Here is a 6,499-nt window from a genome sequence, read left to right as displayed (position 1 = left end):
GCAATAAAATCACACATGTCAATAATTACACTAAATGTAAACGGCCTGTATGCACCCATAAACAGACAGTTGCAGAATGGATTAAAAAAATATGATCCTTTAATATGCTGTCTACAATAGACACACATTAGAAACAAAGATGTAAATTTATTAAAAATCAAAGGATGAAAAAAATATATCAAGCAAACAGCTAGCAAAAAATAAATGAAGTGGCAATACTAACCTCAGATAAAATAGACTTCAAAACAAAATCCACCATAAAAGACAAAGGACACTACAGAGTGATTAAAGGGATGTTCCATCATGAACACATAACCCTAATAAACATCTACACAACAAATGACAGGGCTCCAAAATACGTAAAACAAACTCTAACAGCACTGAAAAGAGAAATTTTTCCAAAATAATAGTAGGAGACTTCAACACACCACTCTTGGTAAAAGACAGAACATCTAGAAAGAAACTCAACAAATATACAGAATACCTAAAGAGCACAATCAGCCAACTTGACCTCATAGACAAAGATAGAATACTCCACCCAACAGCTGCAAAGTACACATTCTTTTCCAAAGCACATGGAACATTCTCCAGAATAGACCGCATCTTAGGCCACAGATCAACTCTCAACAAAATTCTAAACACTGAGATAATACAAAGTATCTTCCCTGACCACAAAGTCATCAAGGTAGAAATTAACAACAGGATGACCAAGGGAAAAAAAAATAACATGGAAACTGAATAACACCTTCGTTACAAACCACTGGATAAAAGAAGAAATCATATATGGAATAAAAAAAAATTCCTAGAATCAAATGAGAATGAAAACATCTCACAGAAATACCTATGAGACAGCAAAGGCAGTCCTCAGAGGATAATTTATAGCAATAGATGCACACTTCAAAAAAGAAGAAAGGGACAAAATCAAAAAATTAACGACATACAACTTGAAAAAAATAGAAAGAGAAGATCAAAAACAGCCCACAGCCACCAGAAGAAAGGAAATAATAAAAAATAAATAAATAAAAAATAAAAAAAAGCAGAAATAAATGAAACAGAGAATAGAAAAACAATTGAAAGAATCAACAAAACCAAAAGTTGGTTCTTTGAAACGATCAACAAAATCTACAAACCACTGGTCAAACTGACAGAAGAAAAACAGGAGAGGACCCAAATAGCCCAAACATGAAATGAAATGGGGGACATTACAACAGACCTAAGTGTACTAAAAGGGATCATAACATAGTATTATGAAAAACTATACTCCAACAAATTTGAAAACTTAGAGGAAATGAATAAATTTCTAGAAACACAATACCTATCCAAACTAACACAAAGAGATGTTGAAAATCTGAACAGACCCATATTAAGACAAGTGATTGAAAAGGTAATAAAAATAACTCCCAACAAAAAAAAAAGCCCTTGCCCAGATAGCTTCCCTGGAGAATTCTAGCAAACATTCAGAGAAGAGCAGTACTACGTAAACTATTTCAGAACACAGAAAAGGAAGCAACACTTCCAAATTGATTCTATGAAGCCAAGATAGCCCTGATACCAAAACCAGGAAAAGACACCACAAAAAAGAAATTTACAGACTAATACTCCTCATGAATATAGATGCAAGTATTCTCAACAAAATTCTAGCCAATAGAGTCCAACATTGTATTAATAAAATAATAGACCATGGCCAAGTAGGATTCGTACCAGCTATGCAAGCATGGTTCAACATTAGCAAATCAATCAACATAATACACTGGATAAATAAAACGAAAGAAAAAGAAACACGTGATTATCTCAACTGATGCAGAAAAGACATTTGAGAAAGTCCAACACCATTCCTGATAAAAACTCTCAATAAAATAGGTTTACAAGGGAAATTTCTGAACATAATAAAGGGCATCTATGCAAAACCAACAGCAAACATCTTTCTTAATGGAGAGAGGCTGAAAACATTCCCCTTGAGAACAGGAACAAGACAAGGATGTCCTTTACCACTACTGCTATTTGACATTGTGCTTGAACTCCTAACTAGAGCAATAAGGCAAGAAAAAGAAATAAATGGCATCCAAACTCGTAATGAATAAGTTAAACTGTCCCTGTTTGTAGACGATATGATACTATACATAGAAAATTCTAAAGACTTCATGAGAAAACTACTGGAACTAATAGATTCAGCAGAGTATCAGAATACAAGATAAACATACAAAAATCAGTTGGATTCCAATACACCAATAAAGAGAGCTACAAAAAGGAAACCAGGAAAACCAATGCCATTTAGAATAACCCCTAAACAAATAAAATACTTAGGAATAAATCTAACCAGGGATGTAAAAGATTTATACAAAGAAAACAACAAAACACTATGGCAAAAAAAAACAAGAGATCTACTTATATGGAAAAACATACCATGCTCATTGATAGGTAGACTCAACATTGTGAAAATGACAATTCTACCCAAAGCAAATTATAAATACAGTGCAATCTCAATCCAAATACCAACAACATTCCTTAAAGAGATGTAAAAACTAATCATTAATTTTATATGGAAAGGGGAGAAGCCCCAGATAAGTAAAGCACTGTTGAAGAAGAACAAAGTAGGAGGACTTGCACTATCTGACCTCAGAACCTACTATTCTGCTATGGTAGTCAGAACAGCCTGGTACTGGGACAATGACAAATACATTGACCAATGGAAAGAACTGAGACTCCAGGTGTATACCCATCCACCTACAGTCACCTGATCTTCGACAAGGGCCCAAAGTCCATCAAAAGGGGAAAAGACAGTCTTTTTAACAAAAGATGCTCGCAAAACTGAGTGTCCACCTGCAAAAAATGAAACAGGACCCATGTCTCACACCATATAAAAAAACTAATTCAAAAGGGATCAAAGACCTAAATATAAAGCCAAAAACTATACAGTTCACAAAAGAAAAAATAGGATCAAGGTTAGATGCCCTTATACAAGGCATTAACAGGATACAAACCATAACCAACAATACACAAACTCCAGAAGATAAGCTAGATAACACGGATCTTCTAAAAATCAAACACCTATCCTCTTCGAAAGACTTCACCAAAAGAGTAAAAAGAGAACCTACAGACTGGAAAAAATTTTTGGACATTACAAGTCAGAAAAAGGTCTCATCTCTAAAATGTATAAGAAAATCTGACACCTCTACTTCAAAAAGACAAATAATCCAATTAAAAAATGGGCAAAGGAAATGAACAGACACTTCACAAAGAAGACATTCAAGTGGCCAACAGACAGATGAGGAAATGCTTCTGATCACTAGCCATTAGAGAAATGCAAATCAAAACCACAAGGAGATACCATCTCACCACAGCATTACTGGCACGAATCAAAAAAAGCGGGAAAGAAAAAATGTTGGAGAGTCTGTGGGAAGATTGGAACTCTTATGTACTGCTGGTGCGAATGCAAAATGATACAACAATTTTGGAAAAAGATATGGCTCTTCCTTAGAAAGCTAGAAATAGAAATACCATACGATCCAGCAATCCCATTCCTAGGAATATATCCGAGAGAAATAAGAGCTGTCACTCAAATAGAGATATGCACACCCATGTTCATGGCAGCATTGTTCACAATAGAAAAAAGATGGAAACAACCCATCAACAAAAGAACGGATAAGCAAACTATGGTACGTACACACATGGAGTATTATGCAAAGATAAAGAACAGTGATGAATCTGCCAAGCATCTCATAACATGGATGAATCTGGAGGACATTATGTTGAATGAAATAAGTCAATCACAAAAGAACAAATATTGTATGAGACAACTACTGTAAAACTCAGAAGGTTTAGACACAAAAAAAAACAATCTTTGATGGTTATGAGGGATGGGGGGGATACTGAATACACAATAGGTAAGTGGCAAGTGTGGTGAAGGATAAGACAGTACAAAATACTGTGGAAGCCAGCACAACTCGTACAAGGCAAGGTCATGGAAGCTCCGTAGACACATCCAAAATCCCTGATGGACCAAACTGCTGGGTGGAGGGCTATGGGGACTATGGTCTCAGGGAACATCTAGCTCAATTGGCATAACATAGTTTATAAAGAGATGTTCTACTTTCTACCTTGGTGAGTAGTGTCTGGGTTCTTAAAAGCCTGTGAGCAGCCATCAAAGATACTCCACTGGTCTCACCCCATCTTGAGCAAGGAAGAAGAAGAAAACCAAAGACACAAGGGAAAGATTACTCCAAAGGACTAATGGAACACAACTACCACAGCTTCCACCAGACTGAGTCCAGTACAACTAGATGGTGCCCGGCTACCACCACTGACTGCTCTGACAGGGATCAAGACAGAGGGTCCCAGACAGAGGTGGAGAAAAATGTAGAACAAAATTCTAACTCACAGAAAAAGATCAGGCTTACTGGCCTGACAGAGACTGGAGAAACCACAAGAGCATGGGCCCCGGACACCCCTTTAACTCAGTAATGAAGTCACTCCCGAGATTCACCTTTCAGACAAAGATTAGACAGGCCCATAAAACAAAACGAGACTAATGGGGCACAAAAGCCCAGGGACAAAGGCTAGAATGGAGGAGGGGACAGGGAAGCTGGTAATAGGGAACCCAAGATCGAGAAGGGAGAGTGTTGACATGTCGTGGGGTTGTTAACCAGTGTCATAAAACAATGTGTACTAACCGTTTAATGCAAAACTATTTGTTCTGTAGAACTTCAACCAAACTACAATAAAAATAAATAAATGAAGTGACATACTTGCTTGTCAACACTTTACAGAGGTTTTTTGAGGCAGATTTTCCCAATGCAATACGTACTTCGATCTCTTGACTGCTACTTCCATGGACATTGAGTGTGGATCCAAGTAAAATGAAAGTCTTGACAAAGTCGAACTTTTCCCCATTTATCATGATGTTGCTTACTGGTCCAGTTGTGACCATATTTTTTCTTTATGCTGATGTGTAATCCTAACTGAAGGCTGTACGTATTCTTTCATCTTCAGTAAGTGCTTCAAGTCCTCTTCACTTTCAGCAAGCAAGGTTGTGTTATCCGCATAACCAGGTTGTTAATGAGTCTTCCTCCCAATCTTGATGCCTCACTCTTCTTCATATACTCCAGCTACCCGGATTATTTGCTCAGCATACACATTGAATAAGTATGGTGAAAGGATACAACCCTGCATTTAAACCACACAATATCCCCTTGTTCTGTTCAAACAACTGCTTCTTGATGTATGTACAGGTTCCTCGTGAGCACAAGTAAGTGTTCTGGAATTCTCATTCTTCAAAATGTTATCCATAATTTGTTATGATCCACGCAGTCAAATGTCTTTGCATAGTCAGTAAAACAGAGATGAATATCTTTTTGATATTCTCTGCTTTCAGCCATGATCCATGTGACATCAGCAATGATATCTCTGGTTCCAAGTCCTCTTCTGAATCCAGCTTGAATTTCTGGCAGTTCTCTGTGGGTGTACTGCCCTAACAGCTTTTGAATGATCTTCAGCAAAATTTTACTTGCGTGTGATAGTGATGATATTGTTAGATAAATTCCAAATTCAGTTGGATCACCTTTCTTCAGAATAGGTATAAATCTGGATCTCTTCCAGTTGGTCGGTCAGGTAGCTGTCTTCCCAAGTTTTTGGCATTGACTAGTGAGTACTTCCAGCATTGCATCCATTTGTAGAAACATCTCAGTTGGCATTGGGTCAATTTTATGGAGCCTTGTTTTTCACCGATGTCTTCAGTGCAGCTTGGACATCTTCCTTCACAGACATTGGTTCTTGATCACATGCTTAGGTGACTGAACATCAACCGATTCTTTTTGGTACAGTTATTCTGTGTATTCCTTCCATCTTTTGTTGCTTCCTGTGTCATTCAGTATTTTGCCCATAGAACCTTTCACTAGTGCAACTCAAGGCTTGAATTTTTTCTTCAATTCTTTCAGCTTAAGAAATGCTAAGTATGTTCTTCCTTTTGGTTGCCTAACTCCAGGTCTTTGCACATGTCACTATAATAGAGGATAACAGATTTAGAATATCACACAATCAATCGTTCCTTTTCTTTACCTCAATTTACACAGCAGTCTCAGAATAATACCAACACTGCCAACAATGTTATAATTACTGAAAGAACATTAAAACTTTGCAGTCTATTTGTCCATGAGGTTGATTCTTCTAAAAATGTACATACAGTTAAATTACTGGCTTTCCAACAGTCACTCCAAATTGTTTCTCTCTGTGTGGTTATGTGACCAAAAAGATATCATTTGTGTCTATTTATTTTATTATTTTTAAAAATAGGCTTTGTAAAATTCAATTCTGTCTTATAATTGCCGAAAATATTTTTATGGTTCCAAAGTCAAAACAAAAAAGCAAGAGGACTTCTGGCAAGATGGCGCTCTAGGCAGAAACACCACGCAGTCCCTCCACAACAAAGATCCGAAAAACTAAGCCAAACAGAGAATCAACAATCCTGAAACCCTAGAACATCAAATGAAGAGATAAAGAACTC

This window comes from Trichechus manatus, unplaced genomic scaffold, assembly GCF_000243295.1.
Source record: "Trichechus manatus latirostris isolate Lorelei unplaced genomic scaffold, TriManLat1.0 scaffold00041, whole genome shotgun sequence".
Taxonomy (NCBI): Eukaryota; Metazoa; Chordata; class Mammalia; order Sirenia; family Trichechidae; genus Trichechus; species Trichechus manatus.
The sequence above is the reverse complement of the archived record's forward strand: the minus strand, read 5'-3'. Positions refer to the sequence as shown.